Source organism: Herpailurus yagouaroundi, unplaced genomic scaffold (genome assembly GCF_014898765.1).
Source record: "Herpailurus yagouaroundi ecotype Mexico unplaced genomic scaffold, PumYag 28, whole genome shotgun sequence".
Classification (NCBI taxonomy): domain Eukaryota; kingdom Metazoa; phylum Chordata; class Mammalia; order Carnivora; family Felidae; genus Herpailurus; species Herpailurus yagouaroundi.
Window position 1 is genome coordinate 52317441 of NW_024412376.1, and position 23783 is coordinate 52341223.

The 23783-nt window shown below is 35.5% G+C and overlaps 1 long non-coding RNA gene across 2 annotated transcripts in view; it reads left to right on the top strand.

Annotated features, from left to right (window-relative positions):
• The first annotated feature begins 556 nt into the window (after positions 1-556).
• LOC121027434 (uncharacterized) overlaps positions 557-23783 on the top strand; it is a 42340-nt gene continuing 19113 nt past the window's right edge. The window contains exons 1-3 of one of the 2 annotated variants that reach the window (XR_005788751.1): positions 557-765; positions 4475-4651; positions 14698-14931. This is a non-coding gene — a long non-coding RNA (uncharacterized LOC121027434). Of the gene's footprint in view, positions 766-4474; positions 4652-14697; positions 14932-23783 lie in introns of those variants that run through there. The other variant, XR_005788755.1, reaches the window with a different exon arrangement.

Below are 23783 nucleotides of genomic sequence, written 5' to 3' on the forward strand. Positions count from 1 at the left end.
GTGAGAAAATGCTTGGTGGTTTTTATTGCCTATGATTAATTTCCTAGGAGAATTTCTTAGGAGAAACCCAGCGCTGAGTTTCTTTCCTTGGGGCAGAGTTTCTCAAGTTCGGTAATATTTGGGGTCAAATAATTCTTTGTTGTGAAGGGCAATTTTGGAAATTGTATGCTATTTAGTAGTGTCAAAATGCCAGGAGCACCCAGCATCCTTGTCTCTATGTCAAATGTCTTTAGGAGGAAAAAAAACAAAAAAACAACAATCCAACTGAAAATCACTGCTTTAGGATTCTATGGGGGGAAGTTTGTGGCAAGATAAGTTGTCTCTCTAGGCTACTAGGCACCTCACTTCTAATTTTGTGTCTGTTATTTTGTTTTCAGGAAATTCTAATATATCTTCCCACTGGAAACCACTGTTCCAGAGTTTTCCAATTACATGCTTTTACTTGATTAACTACACACTGCCATTTTATAATACTATGTTCTTTTCTTAGAATTCTTTTCCCCTTGAATTCTACAGACCATTCTCTCTTTGTTTTACTTCTACCTCATGTGTTCTTTTCTCCCAGTGTTTTCCCTGTTCCAATACTCTAGAACCTTTTCTCAATCACCAGTTGGCCTTTTGATATTTCTGCTCTGCTGTCATAGCACCTGGTGTCTAAATACTTAGAGTGTGGTTTATGGAGTATAACAGCCTGAATGGAAAACGTCTGGCTTTCAGCAAGTCTTAAAACTATCTAAGACTCACTTTTTCTTCTATAAGGTACAGGTTAGTAACATAATGGTAATTTTTTAAAAAATGATACACACAATTCAGTTAATACTTTTAACACAGATCCTGATACATAATAAGTACTCCATAAATGAATTGTGTTTGTGTAGTGCATACTATTTTCCATTGGAATTGAAGATTTGCTTGCTAGATTCTCAGCTTTTTTGAGGGTCAAGATTTTGATGTTTTTTTAGATACCTTATTCCAAATTGGTAACATAGTGTTGGGTCCATAAGAAGATGTTGAATAATATATATGTATATACGTGATCCATATACATGTATACATAGATATATCTGTGTGTACATATTTGTACGTATATATATATGTATGTATATACATATATATGTATATATGTGTATATAATAGAATTACTTAAGCCTGAATTTAACAATAATTAAAATAATTAAAAATAAAAAATTCTCACATTTGAAAAAAATCCTATTTTCACTATCTACTAGAAAAATATTTACACATTTAACAAAAAATTGGAAATTTTCAAAACACCCACTTAAGAAGGCCCTTAAATGTAAAGCAACAATATAATAATAATGATATTAGTAGTATAGTAAATGTATTTTCAGTTCTGTGCAACAGTAATTAATTGTAAAAGATTTTCCAAAAGTATGGAGCATTCAAAAAAATGTTTTAATTTTTTATTTATTTTTGAGAGAGAAACAGAGAGACAGAGATCATGAGTGGGGGAGGGGCAGAGAGAGAGAGGAAGACAGAATCTGAGCAGGTTCCAGACTCTGACCTGTCAGCACAGAGCCCAATGTGGGGCTTGAACTCAAGAACCGTGAGATCATGACCTGAGTGGAAGCCTGGCGCTCAACCAACTGAGCTACCCAGATGCCCCAATGTTGATTTTTGAGAGAGAGATAGAGTTCGAGTGGGGGAGAGGCAGGAAAAGGGGGAGGCAGAATCCAAGGCAGGCTCTAGCCTCTGAGCTGTCAGCACAGAGCCTGATGCAGGGCTCGAATTCATGCACTGGGAGATCATGACCTGAGCCAATGTCGGATGCTTAACCGACTGAGCCACCCAGGTGCCCCTATGGGTATGGAGCATTCAAATATAAGCCAGACATATCCCCTATTATAAGTAGTTCAAAATATAGAGAAACAAATCATTTATTGAAAAAAAATTACCTCTATTACCAGGTAGACGGATTGGAAGAGAATATTCTTGGAATACGAAGACAAGAGAGATTAATTTACCCATAGAAAATTGGAGATCTCTTTTTTTTCCTTCCCCTCCCCCATGGGTTTCTGTTAAGTTTCTCAGGATCCACATAAGAGTGAAAACATATGGTATCTTTCTCTGTATGGCTTATTTCACTTAGCATAACACTATCCAGTTCCATCCACATTGCTACAAAGGTTAGTGGGAGAGAGCCAAAGCATAAGAGATTCTTAAAAACTGAGAACAAACTGAGGGCTGATGGGGGGTGGGTGATGGGTATTGAGGAGGACACCTGCTGGGAGGAACACTGGGTGTTGTATGGAAACCAATATGACAATAAATTTCATATATTTAAAAAAAAGAAAAGAAAAGAAAATTGGAGGTCTCAGGGAAACTCAATCTTGTCAATTTGACTCAAGTTTGACAAATGTTTTATTTTTATTTTTTTTTAAATTTTTTTTAACGTTTATTTATTTTTGAGACAGAGAGAGACAGAGCATGAACGGGGGAGGGTCAGAGAGAGGGAGACACAGAATCTGAAACAGGCTCCAGGCTCTGAGCCATCAGCACAGAGCCCGATGCGGGGCTTGAACTCACGGACCGCGAGATCGTGACCTGAGCCGAAGTTGGCTGCTCAACCGACTGAGCCACCCAGGTGCCCCAACAAATGTTTTATTTTTAAAATAAAAAGCACATCAACTGTAGGAAATAACTTGAGTAAATTCATTGAGTTGTGGAAATGCAGTTCATATCCATAAAAGTAGTTCAGGGTGGATGAGTGTAAACTTAGTGAAAAGAAACAGTGTAAAGAGAAGGCCAGAGCAATTATAACAGGTTTCTAGTGGACATTGAATTTAGCATACAGACTAGTTTAATCATTCTTAGGTATTGCTGGGGTAGTGAGAGAACCACGAACAAGGGAATTATGAGATATGAATTATCTGGATTTATATGGCTAAGTGTCAGATGGTGTGATATCTGTATTCATTGAAATAAAAACTGGAGGTGAGGAAGCAAGATGGAGACTTTTGCCAAACTGTGTTCTGGAATGAAAGAATGGTAAGGTAAATTGAGAGACACTTATTAGTTTATATATTGCACACACATGCTGCAAGATTACTGGCCATTATAAAAGTCTACAAAGTAAATAGTATGGGAAAAAGAAAAATGTTATTATTAGGAGTAATTCTATACAAATACCTTTAAGGAAATATTTTGATAGATTTTGCTCACCTGGAAGAGAAAGGGACAAAGACACGGATGATTATGGTTAAATGAAAACGATCTTTGCAAAACATCATAAACTTTTAATTATAACTTGTTATAGTAGAAGCTGATGGGAAAGTTATATGCTTTAAAAGTCTATCAATAATGTTTTCCTAATGTTTCATAATGTTCGTATGTTTACCAGCAATTTCTAGCAATCTGTACTGGTGAAGAATAAATATGAAAATAACACAATCATCCTATAAAGGTTGGAATAACTTTCTCTGATTGTCGTTTTATTTGACACTATGCCATGAAGTTTATATTAACATTAGTAATGCCAAACTTTTTTGCAGACAGATGAGATACCATAATGTATTTAATGATATCTTGACAGTATGTTGATGATCGCATTGCAACATTTATATGGGAAGATAAGCATTTTTAATCTGCTGTCAGATTAAACCAGTTGGAGAAAAATGCGCTTGAATGTTCCACTGTTACTTTCTATGCCTTTGACATCAAGCTTTAGAACAGCAAAATTCAGTGAATGATAGCCTGTTATATCTTTCAGATGTTTGTAAAGAAATATGTGATTCAATTAAATTTTCCAAAGCTTATTTCTGTAGGCAAAATACATTATCAGTTGCCGGATGTCTGTTGACACAAATATAAAGTCATAGTTAGGGTTACATACTTATTTGCACACACTATCTCTTTTAACAAATGGACTTTAGTTTTAGAACTGTTTTAAGTGCACCTCAAAATTGAGCTGAAAGTACAGATATTTCCATATATTCTTGCCCCCACACATTTATAGCTTCTTCCACTATTCACGCACCCCCAACAGAGTGGGAAATTTGGTATAATCAATAAACCTACACTGACACATCATTATCACCAAGAATCCATAGCTTACATTACACACTTTTAATGCATATTCTGTAAGTTTGGACAAATACATAATGACATGTATCCACTATCATAGCGACATACAGAGAAGCTTCACTCCCTAAAAATCCTTGGTGCTCCACTTATTCATCCCTCATTCCCCTCTCTCGGCTCTTTTTAAATGGTGTGAAAAATAAGATGATGATCATTCAGACAGCAATGGTACACAAATAAGAAAGGTAGAATGGATAAAATGAAGCAAATGACAGTCACTCTTATTGAAGTGATGAATTAATGTAATTTTAGTTTAAAAAATTGTTGATAAACTGTATTATATAGATCAGCATATCTTTGTGGTGATTTCATGCTTTTATTAAATGGAGGTTTTCAAATTATAACTCATTGTAACCATTATTTTTTTTTTAAGGAGATAGAAATTTATTGGATACCCTGCAAGGGAGCAGTGGAGAAGACAGCAGAGGAGAGGCTGTCTGCCTTATTGAGACCATTCATATTCCAGAACGATAAAGATGAAAAGTACAATCTGAAAAAGGATAGCATATCTACAGTGATATATGCCTTTGTCGTTTTAACAATATGCCAGGTACTTTTATATTTTGTGAGTAAATGAACAAATCATTTGGAACATCAAAGGAGTTCATTCAATTCCAAGTAGTGTTGCCATTTATTTTAGTTGGAAAATGAATATTTATTTTAATGTAGATTAGAATTAATTTTCATTTCTGTTTTAGTCATCCATAAAACCATGTATGAAATATAGCAAAAAGAGAAAACAGAGTAACTCAATGTCATATAATCTGTCTCAGACAGATGCTATTTGTTTAAGTGTATTTTCTTTAATGTTGCCTTTGGAACATGAGTCTGCCAAGACACAATTTTCCTCAAAACTTAATCATAGTTCTTTCAAACACCAAAGTTAAAAATAACTGCTACTTTTTTGTATTTATTTTGGCCTAACCGAATTCCACAAAAGTTTTAATGTAGTTTACCAGGTAACTATAACATTAAAAAAAAAACAAAACACCATGTTAAAATCTGAAAAAGTAACATAAACATAACATTGAGGACTTAGAAAAAAAGTAAATTTAATTCTGAGTCCCACTCAATGTAAAATTTGGGCAGCAATGTTTTATTCTCTTCATCTGAGCTTTTAAAGCAGAACAGGAATCACAATAATTCATATGATTGATGTTGAATAAAATGAAAGTCATTTCTAGCTGATTCCCAAGAGAGACCTTCAAAGCACATCAGTCATTTAAACGATTTTGTTCTCTTTCTCTGTCTCAGACAAACTCAAGTCACCAACATCTTGCCTGTGGACTAATAAAACATTTTCCTGTTGGTCTTTCCATCCACTTTTTACTAGTCTTCTACACACACATAGCAGTATGTTCTCCACACAGAAGTGTGATCCTTTAAGAATGAGCAGATTTTGTATGATTGCTTCCCAGAAAACTTCCAATGGTTATCTCAAACCCTTGGAATGCAATATGAACTTCTTACTCTGACTTGTATGTTCTCATGTTATGAGGCTATTGAAGACCACTGTGGCTCAAATAACACATCCCATCTCTTCCATTCCAGTCATATTGAACCTTTCTACCACTCTAGAACACTTCACAAAACTCTTAAATAGAGGACTGGACACATGTTATGACAGAAACATGAAACCCTCTTCTTTTTTCTTTAAAACAAACATTTATTTATTTATTTATTTATTTATTTATTTATTTATATTTTGAGGGGGAGGGGAAATGGGAGAGGGAAAGAGAGAATTCCAAGAAGGCAGGCTCTGCGCTGTCATCACAGAGCCCAAGGAGGGGCTCACTGTCAGTACCATGAGATGATGATCTGAGCTGAAATCAAGAGTTGGCCACTTACCCGACTGAGCCGCCAAGGAGCCCCGCATGAAACACTTTTAATTCTGATATGCAAATGTCTCACTTCCTTGTTTCGTATCTCGAGTGTCAGGAGTCTTTCCTTACAAACCTGTATTTTCAAAAAGCAACCTCAGTGGAGCCTTGTGCAAACATCATCTCAGTGAAACCTCTGACCACCCTGGCTCGCCCTGTCCAAATTCTTCTATTTATATATCTTCATGGCATTCATTTCCTTCTAATATACTTTTTCACTTATTATTTTTTCTGTGTTTGTCTCTGTCTCTCTCTGTCTACTAGAATGAAAGCTTCTTGTGGGAACGAATTTTTGACTTCTTTGTTCCATACGGTGTCGCCAGTGCCTGTCACAGTGTATAGCACTTTGTAGGTGTTCAATAGACATTTGTTGGCTGAATGAAAAAACTAAATTTTTTTTTTAAAGCAACCTTAGTCTTTCTCTCATCTATTACTTACCCCACTTAGCTTTTCCATACAGCATTTAATGTGATCCGTTATTGTATGTTTATTGATTTTAATGTGTCCTCATTGGAATTAAGCCCTAGAAGCTAAGGGACTGTTTTTGTCTGTTTTGATGAGACCACTGGACATAAAGTAGTATCCAACATATATAAAAAAAATCAATAAAATTTTAGCAAGTAATGCAAGAATTAATAATTGACACAAAACCATAGATATTTTTTTTTTCTGGCACTTATAACTGAGACAATTTATTTTAAAGGCTTCTCATAAAGGAGAAGACAATGTTAATCACTATGTGCAATAATTTATCTAAATGGTTATAATGGTTGGTTTTGTAGAACTTTTCAAAATTTAATTTCAAAGCATAACTCAAGAGCAGAATACTTTGGGGGTAAGGCATGAAGGAAGGACATGCAAGACAAGGTGATCTAAGTTGCATCTTGGTGCAATTCCAGCTTGATCCTTGCATAATAAATAATTATAAGAATGGTTGACGATACCCTTCATATGCTGTCTGTAAATTTCTCTCGAAGGGGCTTTTGATCAAAGTTTGGCAATAAAAATTTGAGGTTACATTTTATGCAAGGACTTGGGAGTGCTTTAAATATAGCATTAAACCCAAACCAAGAGAAAAATGAATCATAAATCACATAAACATATTATTTAAAATATTTTCCATAATTTTGAAGTTTCTGTTCCAACTTGAAAATGATTACCACCTTTTTATTTGTCTATTATGGTTGGGAGCACTCCTTGTAGATCTTACCCGGCTTTTCAGCAGAAAAGACATCTTTCTATAAAAGAGTAATATTAAAAATGATGTATAGGTGTGGAGACACTCCAGACATTCTTTTATTCCATACTGGCAACTGTTTCTGAATTTTAAATCTAATCCTAAAAGCCCCTCATGAGTCTATCTAAATAACTAAAAATCTTAAGTCTTAAATTCAAAATTTTAATGTTAGAAAAATAAATATAAAATTAAAAGCTATAGATTTTATGAAAAATAATATATTTTCTCCAACTTGCCTTTATAAATTTATTCCCAATTATTTTTTAATATAACCAAATCCTGAAGGTCAGTATCATTCTACATTATGCCCTAATTTTCTCATGGGAAATAAAAAAGAAATGGCTCATCACTGGATTGGCCAAAGGTAATATGAAGCTTTGGAATTTATTCTAACAGTTAAAATGAAAATACTTTTATATCTGGATTAAATGGGAAATCCAAAGTTTACCTTAAAATAGTCCATTTGTCTTATTAGGAAATTAATGCTGCAAATAATTCATCAATATTTAGGAATAGATCTTGATGATCTAAAGAAACAAATAAATTATAGTGATATGTGCTAAAAATATCATGGATAATTGATTTAAAATTTTAGTCAATACTAATTTGATATTTTACTAGTGTGTTATTTTTAAGTGCTGTTTTTATAGCTAACAAATATACTAAAATCAACTGTATTGTCTATATTTTTTTAGTATTAAATAGTTTTTTTATTTGTTATGGAAACATCATTTTCACAAGATGCATCCCCAAAAAGGAGGAATTCTCTATAAAAGTGGTAATATGTCCACCATATTGCTCATTTTGGATAGTCATGTGCACATTAGCATGTTAAATGCTTTCAAAAATTGTATAAACACATATTGCAAAAACTGAGGCAGACAACTGCTTTACTTTCATGGATGTTATCTTGATTGCAAGGCAAAAGGAGAAATGAAAACAAAGGGAGGTTTCCTCTCACATACCCTACAAAATAAAAAAGAAGTATATACAGAGAGTTGTATAAGGCCTATTAAAAAAAATAAAACTACATAATATCGCTTTCTAATAGAGATGTATATTTGAAACCTATTACTAACAGGAAAATAGCTACCTGTTAAAGAACATTCAATATGCATTAGGTAGGGGTAAAGTTATTAAAATTGTGTATCACCGTTTAGTTTCCTACAATGCTACCAGATGGAGAAAATGAGGATTGATGATGTCAATTAACTTGGCCAAGGACAATCACCTAGACATTGGCAGAGCCCGGATTGGTTGACACCGAATTATAATTCCTAAACACTACAATACATGGTGTCTAGGATCCTAGGTAAATCTATGAGTTTGTCAAAGGTTTCTTGAAATGTTAACTATGTGTCAAATAGTCTTCTAAATGCTGGTAGTTGAAAAGCCACAGTTTTAAGATCTAGTAACAAAACTGTTAACAGAAAAAACAAAAAAAGTCTAGCTTTTGTGGAGCTTAGTGGGGAGAAATGTACAATACAATGAATAAATACACCATTTCAGAAAATGGTAGATGCTCTGGAAATGAATAAAGCTAGATAAGTGAGATCAGGACTGAGAAGGCAAGGGTAATGGTGGCAATAAGGAACACATTTTTGCAATTTAGAACGGAAAACTAGCAGTGAATTCATCATTCATATCACCTCTTACTCTGATAATAAAAAATTAATCTATGAAGCAAAGAAAAAAGTAGAAAAGGCATTTTTATTCATTTTGAATGTTGTTAAATATACATAGATACTATAAAATTAACATTTTAGCCATTTTTAAGTGTATATTTCAGTAGCATTAACTGCATTCACACTGTTGTGAATGATCACCACTACCCATCTTCAGAACATTTTTTTTAAATTTTTTTAATGTTTGTTTATTTTTGAGACCGAGAGAGACAAAGCATGAATGGGGGAGGGTCAGAGAGAGGGAGACACAGAATCTGAAACAGGCTCCAGGCTCTGAGCTGTCAGCACAGAGCCCGGCGCGGGGCTCGAACTCACGGACTGCGAGATCATGACCTGGGCCGAAGTCGGCCGTTTAACCGACTGAGCCACCCAGGCGCCCCGCAGAACATTTTTTATCAGAATATTTTTATCATCACAAAAACTCTTTGTCCATTAAATAATAATTTTCCATTTCCCCTCTCTCCAGTGGGTGGTAACAACTATTCTATTTTCTGTATCGTGAATTTGGCCTATTCTAATTACCTCATTAAAAAAAAAAGCACAATATTGGTCCTTTTGTGTCTGGCATAATATCCTTAATATTTATCTACCTTGTAGTATGTTGGAATTTCATTTCTTTCTAAGGTTGAATAATATTCCATTGTATATCTATCTATCTCTATCTATCTATCTATACCTTATGTTGTTGCTCCATTCATCTATTGATGGACATTTGGGTTGTTGTATCTTTTGGATTTTTTTAATAATATTGCTGTGAATATGGATGCACAAATGTCTGTTTCAGTCCCTGCTTTAATTGTTGGATGGTATGTATTCAGAGGTGGAAATGTTGGATCTTACGGTAATACTATGTTTGTTTGTGTGTTTGTTTGTTTGTTTATTTATTTTGAGGAATCACCATACTTTTTCCACAGTGGGTGCACCATGTTACATGGTACCAGCAATTCAAAGGGTTCCAATTTCACCACTACCTAACCAAACCTTGTTATTATTAGTTTTTGGGTTTTGTTTGTTTGTGTGTTTGTTTTGCATTTCCCTAATGATTTGTGATTTTGAACATCATTACATGTTCATTAAGCAGTATTTACATGTTACATGTGCTGTATACATGTGTATATCTTCTTTGAAGAAATGTCTATTCAAATCCTTTGCCCATTTTATAAGGAATTTATTGTTACTGTTGTTGTTTTTGCTGAGTTTTAGTACATACTGGAATTTAATCCTTTAACAGGTATATGACTTAGGAATATTATTTCTATTCTGTGGGTTGCTGTTGTAGTCTGCTGATAATGTCCTTTCATGCACAGAAGTTTAAACTTTGATGTGCTACATTTTTTTCCTTTTTTTCTTATTCTTTTTTGTGCCATATACAAGAATTAATAGTTGAATCCAATATGATGAATATTTTCTCTATGTTTTTCTCTAGTTTTATAATTTTAGCTCTTATGTTTAGGTATTTGATGCATTTTGAGTTAATTTTTGCACATAGTGTAAGGTATTATTCTTTTAAATAATGGTATTGTTTTCCCAGCATTATTTGACTTGCTTTCCCTTTGAAACATCTTAGCACATTTGTCAAAATAATTTAACCATGTATGTGAAGATTTATTTCTGGGTTCTCCATTCCATTCCCTCCCGTTCCATTCATTTTCAAGTTAATCTTTATGCTAGTACACGGTTGTAATAGGTTTTGAAATTAGAAGTGTGATTAATTTCTTTAACTTTGTTTTTCTTTTGATTTCTCCAGCTTTGTTATTTTTCAAGATTATTTTGGCTATTTGATGTGCCTTGAGATTCCACATGAATTTTAGGACAGTGTTTCTGTATCTGAAAAAAATGTTCATTGGGATTTTGATCATTTGTAATCACTGGGTAATATTGAGATCCGGACAATAATAAGTCTTCCAATTCATGAACATAGGATGTCTTTCCATTTATTCATTATTTACATTTAATTACCTGCATAAATGCCTTATGGTTTTCAGTGTACAGGTCATTTGCTTCCTTAAGTTCATTCTGAAGTACTTTATTCTTTTTGATGTTCTTGCTAAAGGAATTTTGTTAAATCTTCTTTTTGTGGTTTTCATTGTATAAAAATGCAACTGATTTTTACATGTTGATTTTCTATACTTAGAGTTTGCTTAATATATTTATTAGATCTAATAGTGGAGTGTGTGTATGTGTGTGTGTGTGTGTGTGAGAGAGAGAGAGAGACAGAGAGAGATCACTCTGGATGTTTCTATGAGGGTGTTTTTGCATGACATTAATAATTAAATCAATCGATTCTCAGTGAAGCAGTGACTGTCCATAATGTAGATGAGCCTCACTCAATTGTTTGAAGACCTTAATAGAACAAAAGACTAACCTCTCCAAAGCAAGAGGGAATTCTGCCAATAGTCTTCAGATCAACTGCAACATTGGCTTTTCCCTGAGTTCCAGACTTCCAGCCTATCCTAAAAATTTTGGACTTATAAGCCTTCATAATTGCATGAGCCAATTTCTTATTTTGTTAATATGTTATCTATTCTTAAGAGAGCGAGACAGAGAGAGGGAGAGAGAGACCATTCATGAGCAAAGGAGGGACATGGAGAGAGGTGGACACAGAATCTGAAGCAGGCTCCAGGCTCTGAACTGTCAACACAGAGCCCTATGTGGGACTCGAACTCACAAGCCGTGAGATCATGACCCTAGCCAAAATCGGATGCTCAACCAACTAAGCCACACAGGTGTCCCTTCTTTTTTAATTTCTTAAAATAAATATTTTTGCCTATACATATATATATATGTATATATATATATATATATATATATATGTGTGTGTGTGTGTGTGTGTGTGTGTATATATATACACACACACACACACACATCCTATTAGGTCTGTTTCTCTGGAAAAGCCTGACTAATACAAGCTCCAAATCTGGACTAGAAGAGATGTGGGCAACATGACAGCTATTTTAGGGCAAATATTAAATGCAGAGGCAATTTTGGGAGGCTTAACAATGCTAATCTATAGAACAAGAGGTCATAGTAGCAAACTCAAATGAAGATGGAAAAGGATAGTAGGCTGTGTGATGTGGGCTATTGCTGCCACAGGAGACTAATGAGTGTTCTTGTGAGAGTAGTGATCAAATAATGAGCCCAGGGAAAAATCAATTTAATACATAAAGCAGGATTGTCAAGTAAAATAGTGACTCACAGGTTTGATACATCTGGAAACTGGAAAACTTTACTAGCTGCTCAGGGGATAAATTTTCCTATATAAAATAAAATGATATTAACAGGATAAACAAAATGATGAGAAGCAAAGAGTACATGCAGAAGATCCAGTACGTATATAAATAAATTCCAGATAGAAAACACAGTACAGACAAAAGAAACTAATCATCAAAGTAAAGTTACAAAAATTAATGATTTTGTAAACCCATGCAAACCTATGAAATTATGGGACAATTAATGTATATAAGCTAATTCTTTCTAGTACACCCTCTGCACCACCACTCACATGCACACATGTAATGATAAAGTTTGCATATTTTTTTTAATTATCAGGATTAAAATAAGGCTAAAATATGAACTCCATAAGGCTAAAATATGGACATGATGACTCTCATATTTCATAATGAGAAAGTCACTTTTGAACATTTTTTTTTTCAACGTTTATTTATTTTTGGGACAGAGAGAGACAGAGCATGAACGGGGGAGGGGCAGAGAGAGAGGGAGACACAGAATCGGAAACAGGCTCCAGGCTCCGAGCCATCAGCCCAGAGCCCAACGCGGGGCTCGAACTCACGGACCGCGAGATCGTGACCTGGCTGAAGTCGGACGCTTAACCAACTGCGCCACCCAGGCGCCCCGAGAAAGTCACTTTTGTATGTAAAGTTGAAAATAATATTTGATGACTCCATTCCAGATACAAATGTATCTGTAAAAGTGTTTTAAAATTTTTATTTATTTTTTTATGTATTTTTAATGTTTGTTTATTTTTGAGAGAAAGAGAGAGAGAGGGAGAGAGAGAATGTAAGCAGGGAAGGGGGAAGGCAGGGAGAGAGGGGGACAGAGGATCTCAGGTGGACTCATTAGTGAGCTCAGTGTGGGGCTTAAACTCACAAACCATGAGATTATGACCTGAGCTGAAGTTGGATGATCAACCAACTGAGCCATTCAGGTGCCCCTTATTATTATTTTAATTCTTCACTGTGTCTACATCTGTATCTGTGTATATTTGTACTCATTCAGTTCCAGTTTATTTTGCTTTCCCATTAAATCACAGAACAATAATTAGAAATATTCACATATATTTCCCACCCAGGAATAATCAATGTAGGCAACATTCATGAACATTGTCTCATGAGCAGATGAAAGAATTTATTTATGCTTATACTTTTCACTACTACCTATTTTAGCTATTATTGTTAATTATTGTTACTTAATTAGTATTTTATGTATTGCTTTTTTGTAGTAAGCATTTATTATTTATACTAACACAAGTCATTATACTTTGGGGAAAATGTCTTATTGGGTAAAACTAAGTTTTACCCACAGGAAATCAAGAAAAAGACTAATAGCTCAGCAAAAAGAGACTTAGTATGAAATGTGAGAAAGTTTTTAAAAAATTTTTTTTAATGCTTAATTTATTTTTTTTGAGAGAGAGAGAGAGAGAGAGAGACAGAGCTTGAGCAGGATAGGGGCAGAGAGAGAGGGAGACACAGAATCATTATTAAAGGATTAAAAAACTGAGTACTATGGGGCACCTGGGTGGCTCAATCAGTTAAGTATCTGACTCTTGATTATAGTTCATGTCATGATCTTGTGGTTCACTGGTTCCAGTCCCACATTGGGCTCTGAGCTGGCAGTGTGGAGCCTGCTTGGGATTCTTCTCTCTGCCCCACTCTCTCCATCTCTTTCTCTCTCTCTCTCTCTCTCTCTCTCTCTCTCTGTCTCTCAAAATAAATGAATAAGCTTAAAAAACAAAGACAAAACAAAACAAAATAATAGCAATAAAACCTGAGAACTATGGGTGGAAACCCTCATCAAACAGATAGTAATCAAGGTCACATTTCAAAGGTCATAAAATGCAAGACTGGGCAAAAGAACATGACATTGAATGGAGGCTCCATGTCTCTCATAACCCACAAGCAGCAGAATTGGTAGAAAGGGGAAAAAAAAGGAACATTAAAGCAGCAGATTAAAGTGTTCATAGGTAAAAACACCTTGGCCAGGGAGACTAAAGTACTATCCCAGTCTTTAAGACATTTGACTGATCAACCAGTAGGGCCCATTGCCACACATGCCAGACTGGGGCCCCTGCTGAGGCATCCAACACCATAGAGATGTGGAAGTCTTGGGAAGCAGCCCTGCCCTTATGTTCACTGTGAATCAATGTGCTATGCTGCTGAGAATACCAAGCCCCATCAGACCTAGAAAAGGAATCATCAACTGGAATTTGCAGTGGAAGATCCCACCCTTGGGATCTTTGCACCCTTGGGTAAGCAGGATCTGCTCAATCTCTGTTGGGATTCTTTGTCCTGCTGCAATGGACTATACCTGAAATGGAACATCTACCATTGGAAGAGGAGAGAAGATAATAGTCCTGGTCTGGCATATCCTGCCCCCAGTCCATCTCCTCATTCCTGGCAGTGTTATCTCTCTTAGCCAACATGTATGGTATGCATAGTCAGGTTAGATTCCTAAAGCTACAGCCACATTAACATCTAAAGATCAGGCCACAAGTGTAATTCTTATAGAAGCAGAAGATCTGCCCATATACATTTCTACTAAATATCTGTCTTTTCAGCCTTGCACCTCTGCTGCTCCTGTGGTATCCAATCACAAGATGAAAAACTTTTGGAAATATCTTTGTACAACAGGCCTACTCATATGCTCATCAAAGAAATCAATCCAACTGTTGAGTGTTTGGGTTGCTGCCCCTCTTTAGTTCCTGAGGATTTCCATGGTTGGTATCACCTCCGCCCCAGAAAAGGGATTAGAAGACACTAAAATAGTATATTAAAGACTAAGCTACACTGGACATAGGTATTCTTTTTCTGTCCAACAAAGTATAAAAGTAGTCTTTTATAATTATTTACCAAATTTTTACCAGAAGGATCCTGGAATACCACCATCGGAGCCATGGGTGGTTATGCTCAGATCTGGAAGGGGTTTATATGGTTTGCCCAGGGTTATGGACCAAGTCACTCTAAGGAGAATCAACCCAATTATACTACAAACGTGGAGTGGATATCCCTGGAGCTATGTAGTCATCCTATCACATTAAGGGAGAATGACTGGTTTGGCACTGATTCGTTGTGACACCCAGGTATTTATTGGGTAGCACCAATGGAACCCCATGGTTGTATGGCCTAAATCTTCAGCCATTGATTCCACCTTCATGGTTGTGCTGCTGCACCCTGAGCTTGCCCTCGGCACAAGAAAGAATTTGCCCAGCAGTAACAATGGCTGTCAATCTCCCTCTCTTCAAGGCCATATGGACATGTTCTTTTACTGGTATGATCATTTGGCTGATGTCTTTGTTCCCTCCATAGGCCTGAAGGATGTTATAGCACACGATAGAAGCTCTTAATAAATTCACTCAGCAAGCCCTGAATGATAGCCAACAAAACTTGTCCTTATTAAACGCTGAAATGACTCTAATGAGAAAAGCTGTCCTCTAAAACAGGATGGCCTTGGACATTATTACTACCTTACAAGGAGGCACCTATGCCATTATCCAAACAGAGCATTATGTGTTTGTACCTGATGAGTCTGTTAATGTGTCATCTTTATTAAATCACAGGAAGACACAAATGAATGCTCTAAGTGATCCAACCCCCAGCCAAGGGGATTTAATAAATTGATGGTTTAGATCCCAGGGCTTGTGATGGAAAAAGTTGTCAGATTTGGAGAATTACTGTGTTAATCTGTATTTTCTCTTGCATGTGCCTATATTGTTGCTGGAGCACCCACCTCCAATGAAGCTAGATAGCTGCCCAAAGAGAGTCCTCCACATACATGAAATCCCTTACTGACCACTCAGGGCCCATTGAAGAAGAGGGGGGACATGAGATTGTAATAACCAGTCACGAATGGTGAACTCTTGGGGACTGTCATCAAAAAGACAAGACTCCTAATTGACTCTTCAGTTGGACAGAGGCAACTGGAGGCTTCTCATCCCCTCCTCTGTCCTTAGAATATAGGTTTTGCATGTCTTTCCCTCTCTCAGAAGCTGCTCCAAGGACATAGGCTTGAGATGGTGAGATACGGTGTTGAAAACACCTGCATGGTATAGGTGACTGAGCACAGTTAAGGCCTCTTTATAAACTTCTAAGATTTGGAAGTCTGAGTGCAGGGATCCATTTGTCTTTCTACATTCAAGTCAAGCATGATGTGTAAGTTACTCTTGCTTTTAAAACTACCAACCTGGGGGTGCCTGGGTGGCTCAGTCGGTTGAGCTTCCGACTTCAGCTCAGGTCATGATCTTACCATCTGTGAGTTCGAGCCCTGCATTGGGCTCTGTGATGACAGCTCAGAGCCTGGAGCCTGCTTCAGATTCTGTGTCTCCCTCTCTTTCTGACCCTCCCCCGTTCACGCTCTGTCTCTCTCTGTCTCAAAAATAAATACACATTAAAAAAATGTTTTTTTAAACTACCAACCTGGACTCTTTCCTTGGTTTCTCCCTGCCATCTGAATACAGGGGCCAAATTCAAATTATATCAGGGAAGTCCTAGAGGTTTGCAAATCAACAATTATATACCCCTCCTAAATAAATATCTATTCATAATCTTTCTCACATATAATTGTGAAATTTACCTCTTTTACTTAGTTCTAAGAGTACTTTTATGTACCAAACACAAGTCCTTTATCAGATAATATAATTTCCAAGTATTTTCTTCCATTCTGTGAGTTATCTTTTGACTGTATAAATTAGACTTTATCAAAATATAAAAAATGATAAAATATTATTTCACTTTTGCTTTTGGTTCTTTTTTCCAGAAACCTTTGCCTAGAAAAAATTTTTACTTCTATTTTTTTGTTTTAGGGGTTTTATAGATTTAGCTCTTATATTTAGATCTATGATCCTTTTGAATATTTTTTGTGTGTATGCAGGGTATAATTTGAGAATCCAAATTCATGTTTTGCATGTATATATCCAATTGTTTCAGAATCATTTGCTAACAAGAATTGTGGCCCCCCCCCCCCCCCACTAAAATGTCTTGGCACCTTGTCAAGTATCAATTGATGATAAAAGTTAGAATTTATTTCTGGACTCTCTATTCTATTGCATTAAATCTATATGTTTGTGTTTATGCCAATACTACATAGCCTTAAATACAATGGTTGTATGAGAAGTTTTGAAATCAGAAGTGTAAGGCTCCAACTTTTTCTTTTTCCAGATTTTTTTTTTTTTTTTACTATTATGGGTTACTTACATTTTTGTATTAATTTGAGTCAACTAGATAGTTTCGGAAAAATTGGTAGAAACATGGTATTTTGATAGTGGCTTCATTGCATCTGTATTTAATTTGGTTGCATTGCCATCTAATAAGATTATCTTCTGAACCATAAACATAGAATGTTTTTCTATTTATTTAGGTCTTCTTTAATTTCTTTCAATAATGTTTTCTAGTTTTCAGTATTTCAAAATAAATTTCAAAATTTCTTTTCTTAAATTTATTCCTAAATATATTTTTTCTTTTTGACAGTATTGGAAATAAAATTATTTTCTAATTGTATTTTTTTTCAGTTAAAGAGCATATAAACACAATTTCTTTTTCTGAATTCATCATGTATCCTGTAAGCTCCTTTATCCTGCCTAAAACCAAGGATTCTAGATAGCCAGATTTGGACATCATATCTAGAAGTTAAGCCTAACGAATTGCACATATTATTAATAGAATTTATTTTTGTGTGTGTCCAATAAGTTAGTTGCTTCTAATCTCTCTCTTATGTAATAGGACATATTGGATATATTCTGCATATGAAAAGCAATGTTGAAAATACAAGTGTGAATGAAGAAATAGTAGAAGTGAACCATGAATTAGCTGACCTCCTGAGAGCAGGTCTTACACATCTCAATAATAAATACTAGCTTCCCCTTGTTCATTATTAGCATCAAGCACTTCATATAATCAAATATTTCTATAAGTAGATGATATAAAAATATTAACAAATCATTTTTTAAGATACCTTAATCAATACAAATAAATCGAGGGAGCTGACAAACTACAGAACTCGTATTTTAGCTACTTTTTTCCCGTGCCGCGGTCACTTTTCACTACTTTGGTTTTGGAACAAATCAGGATTACTATGTTCCTCTTCTGATTTGCCGAATGAACATGGCTCCCCACTGGCTCTTGTCCTGCTCTACTGAGAGTTGCTCAGTATATCAGTGTTGATACCATCTTGAACTCTGGAAGAAAATCCTCTTGATATCATAGTATGTTATAGTAGAGCAGCAGGTAATTGAATATGTGATTGTCCACGGTTACAGGTCGCAGTATTGTTCAGTCTCTTTAGTCTCACACAATTAGTGCATAAGAATGCTTGGATGTATAATATGTTACTACAGGCTCAAATGTTATACAAATTATTCAGAAGAAAAATTGTAATAGCTGTTTTTTTAAATATATTATGCCAATATTCTCATACAATCCAAGGAAAAAGTACCCAAGAAGTTCAATCTTTTATAGGGATCACTATTTTCCAATTTAGCTCTATTAACCTCTAGTACCTCTAAGGCATTATCTTCTTTTAAACTTGATCACTAATAATCATGATATTTAGCACTTAGATAAAAATTGAGTTTGTTTTAGGATTATCTCCCTATCTTTGAGTCTCAGTTCCTCAGTATAGATTAAACTTCCAAGAAGTTGAAATTAAGCAATGCTTAATTGCCTTGCACTCTGGTTTTTACACAACAGGTGAGGGTAAAGTCATTCTTGTTCCCTTCAATGTCTACTACTCTTTGGTACAGAGCAGAAAGGAAAAGGTCAAGAGCAGACGAGTGCACATTCCCTCCAAAGCTAGGAATTTTGGGGAAACGAGTGATTTTGATCAGGCATCCCTGTACACAAAGTAAAGGTATTTACTAAAAAGGGTGGCTATAAAATGTTTCTGTAAGGTTACAGAAATATCTGGACCCTTTATAGAAAACAAACCTGGAACAAATTTATAGAGCAGATAGAATGGAGTGGTCATACTAGCAATGTAATTAAATTGAGAATAAAATGAAAGTATGCCAAAACTGAAGTATCTTCCCTCTATATTAATATTTCTGCTTATGAAATTCAAAAACGTGTCTATTTTTCCCAAAGTAAGAAAAAAATAGGGGGGGTGGAGGTGGCGGGGGGAACTGCAAGGGAAAAAAAGACAGCTTTTTAATGCAGTCAGAACACATGTTTCGGGGGGCGCCTGGGTGGCGCAGTTGGTTGAGCGTCCGACTTCAGCCAGGTCATGATCTCGCAGTCCGTGAGTTCGAGCCCCGCGTCAGGCTCTGGGCTGATGGCTCAGAGCCTGGAGCCTGTTTCCGATTCTGTGTCTCCCTCTCTCTCTGCCCCTCCCCCGTTCATGCTCTGTCTCTCTCTGTCCCAAAAATAAATAAACGTTGAAAAAAAAAATTAAAAAAAAAAAACCACATGTTTCGGGTTTCTTCAGGAAAAACATGTTACATCTGTGCATGATACATGTTTGCAACCTTTGAATCATTAGTAAAGCTTGATGTAGAGTAAGATTTATAATTTGCCTGAGTTAACAGTGAAGTTCAATCTTTTTTTTTTTTTTTTAATACACAGTGATGCATTTCCCATTGTTCATGTTTTTTTGAGTTAAAGTCAGGTATATACTCAAATATACTCTTCCTTAGAATAAACACAGAGTTTCAGGGATACTCTAAATCCACTAGCGCAAAGAGAAAGAAAAGAGTCTTTGTCAAGAGCTACATGAGTTAATGCACAATTATCCACTTACCTGGGAAATCACAGCACTCATGATGACAGATATCAACAGCAGTGGTAGTAGTGGTGAAAGCAGAAGCAGTAAACACATATTTGTTATATTAATAAAAACGGATTCCAAATTTCAAACATTGGCCAAGAGACTGGCCTGGGGACCGTCATTAGTTTACTATTACCTGTGGTGCCTCAGATGATATCTGCTGATAAACTGAATTAATATTTATTCTTTGCACTTACATCATAACCATAGGAAGATTTAAACATGAGATATTCTAGTTTATCGCTATCTTAATTAGTGTATACATTTGAATTTGATTAAACAAGAAAATTCTATCTGAACCAATGAACTAGTAATGCATTTAAAAAAAAGTTAACGTTTGTTCATTGCTGACAGAAAGAGACAGAGCATGAGCATGGGAGGGGCAGAGAGAGGGGAGGATACAGAATCGGAAACAGGCTCCAGGCTCTGAGCTGTCAACACAGAGCCCAACGCAGGGCTCGAACTTACAAACCTCAAGATTATGACCTGAGCTGAAGTTGGACGCTTAATGAACTGAGCCATCCCCAAATAGTGCATTTTAATAGTTGTAAATACAGGATTGCTAGCCAGAGAAATAGAGTGTCACCTACTAGATATATTCATGATAAAACAATTTTCAGAATTCAAATGGTGAATAACAGCATCCAAAAAATTCTGAACATACTACCAAGTACTACCCCTATTTTTCCCACATTTCTTTTTTGCCAATCTGTGTGTTTTCCTTCATGAGATATAAAACTTTCCATAAACATTTCAATTGACTGTGTGACATTTATAGGAATAACAAAATTAATTCAGATAGCCTGCAAGTTTAAGAGGAAAAACCCACTATGTATTTGTGTCTAGGCTCCTGACAAGTCCTTTTAATAGATAAGGATGTTTTTAAAAATTAGTAATATGACAAGACGTCTTTCACACAAGCTGGGTTTTTTTTGCTAAATATATCACTATGCCTACTGCATATAAAGTTTCAAAAGATACATGTATAGAAGTAGATATATTACAAAAGATACTTAGAAGTATGTAGGTAAATATAAAAACCTAATCCCAGTTGTGATCAGAAATCATTATAAAAATTTATACACCATTCAAGAGGTAGTTTAATATATTTTCAGATACATTCTCACTTAAAAAATTGTATTCCATTAACATAATTAATAGAAAATTCAGATTTTTCTACTTTGCATAAAACCCATATATTAAGTAGGAATTTTAGGTAATTTTTTCTTAAGTTTGCAACAAATTTATTTATTTATTTATTTATAATTTTTTAACTTAAATTTTTTTCCATGTTTTATTTATTTATTTATTTATTTATTTATTTATTTATTTTGAGAGAGAGACAGTGTGAGCAGGGGAAGGAAGGGCACAGAGAGAAAGGGAGACATGGAATCCAAAGCAGGCTCCAGGCTCTGAGCTGTCAACACAGAGCCCATGCAGGGTTCGAACCAACAATCTGTGAGATCATGACCTGAGCTGAAGTCAGACGCTTAACTGACTGAGCCACCCAGGTGCCCCTATTATTTTTTTAATGTTTATTTATTTATTGAGAGAGAGAGAAAGAGCATGAGTAGAAGAGGAGCACAGAGAGAAGGAAACAGAATCTGAAGCAGACTCCAGGCTCCAAGCTGTCAGCACAGAGCACGATGTGGGGCTTGAACCCACAAACCATGAGGTCATGACCTGAGGTGAAGGTGGACACTTAACCAACTGAGCCACCTGGGTGCCCCAGTTTGCCACAGTTTATATTTAGGTGTTTATTCCCTAGTGAACAATCATTAATATGCAGCCACAGACTTGCAAAATATTTCTAATGAAGTACATTTTTCAGATAAATGAAACAGAAGTCTTTAAAAGGTATAATGGACACCTCTGATGAAAATATCTGTCAAAATGAATTACATTTTTCATACTTAATAAGCCTCAAAGTTAGAAATAGACACAAATTAGAAATTTCAACTCTTTTCACTAAATTACAGTAATTCTACAATGCAAAAAATAAAAACTAAAAGTATTTTAACTTCTCACAGGAATGTATCTCTCTGCTCTGAGCCATCCACTTTAGAGTCAGAACTCAGGATTCACCATACCACTGACAGGTTAAAGTACCAGGACGCTTACTAGAAAACGTTTATGTTTTAGCACTTTTCAACTTTTCAGTTTTTCTGTATTAGCTTTCCTACGGAGGTCTTCTTTAATTATGAGATCTGTAGATAACTTGCTTAAGTTCAATGACCCCATTTATGAAATGGAGTTGATTGTTCGCAACTCGTGTAATTTAACAGAATTACCTAGAACTATTAGCCACTGTAAGTGATTTTGTTTTAGGCAAGGTATCATTCACCTAAGTAATCTACGTCGGAATTTGGCATACAGATAATGATCAAAAAAAGGTCAATTGCTTCTTCCAATTTATGATTAAACAGGTTATATCTGCTGCTGGTGTATCTAATAGGCTCTGGCAACATCCTTGATCTCAGCCTACATGACACCGCCTAATAAGATAATCAGAGAGAAAAGTTACATTTTAGTAATTTGTATCCATATGACAATTATTCTGATTTTTAGGAGAGAATAAGTGAATCAATGAAAAATAAAAACTTTTAAAATTTTCTTAAAATATTATAGAGAACTTTGAGAGGCCTTTCAGAAACACACAAAAAAGAGAATAAACTGGCTAGGTCTGCTTATCCATTTATCTATATGCCTACCTACCTATCTAACGTCTGTTTAGAATGAATATGAGTCATAGCAAATAGTGCTTGTTACGTGGCAAGGATTCCTCAAATAGTGCTTTGCATTCAGTACTTACTTTAGCCCAGAAAGGTGGTTCTTTTTAGGATTCTTCTCTTCTTTGCTTTTTTTTTTTTTTTTTTGAGTTTATCTATTTATTTTGAGAGAGAAAATGCAAGTGAAGGAAGGGCAGAGACAGAAGAAGAGAACGAGAATAGCCAGAAGCTTCTGCACTGTCCACACAGAGTCCGCAAGGACTCCAACTCACCAAACATGAGATCATGACCTGAAGCAGAAGTCAGACACTTAGCCAACTGAGCCACCCAGTAGCCCCAGGATTATTTTCTATAAAAGAAAAGTATACATAACTCAGGAAACATCAGAGACAGGGTAAATGCCAGCCGCAAAATCACATATGTAAAGAAAAACTTACAAATGTAAAGACAAATTGAGGTAGTTAATATTAAGATTTTTTAAAAGAAATTTCTAATATTGAATTCTAAATTGAAGCTCAGAGAGGGTGGATAGTTTCCCTCAAATCACATATGAAACAGCCAGGGTTTGAATCCAGAGTTACTCCTCCTGGAAGCTAGAGTTTGAACCATCACATAGCACTAAGTAATCCTTATTTCAGTAATAGCATTAACTTATGCAGTATCACCTTTCACTGAGTACTGTTCATAATAACACCTTCTGAGCTTTGTTGCCCACAATTCACCTTTCCCAAATCCCTTCTTTCTTAAATTTCTTCTGATACATCATAATGGACTTGAGAAAGCACATATCAAAGATATTGAATTGTGTTAGATAATTCATCTTCCCATTATAACGTAGCATTTTCCATTAAATTTTGTGGTGACTAACGTGGGTTATTTCAAGCAATAGGGCAGGCTTGAGTCAGATCATCTAAGATCTCTTTAAATTTTTTTTTTTCAACGTTTATTTATTTTTGGGACAGAGAGAGACAGAGCATGAACGGGGGAGGGGCAGAGAGAGAGGGAGACACAGAATCGGAAACAGGCTCCAGGATCTGAGCCATCAGCCCAGAGCCCGACGCGGGGCTCGAACTCACGGGCCGCGAGATCGTGACCTGGCTGAAGTCGGACGCTTAACCGACTGCGCCACCCAGGCACCCCATCTAAGATCTCTTTAAAACAT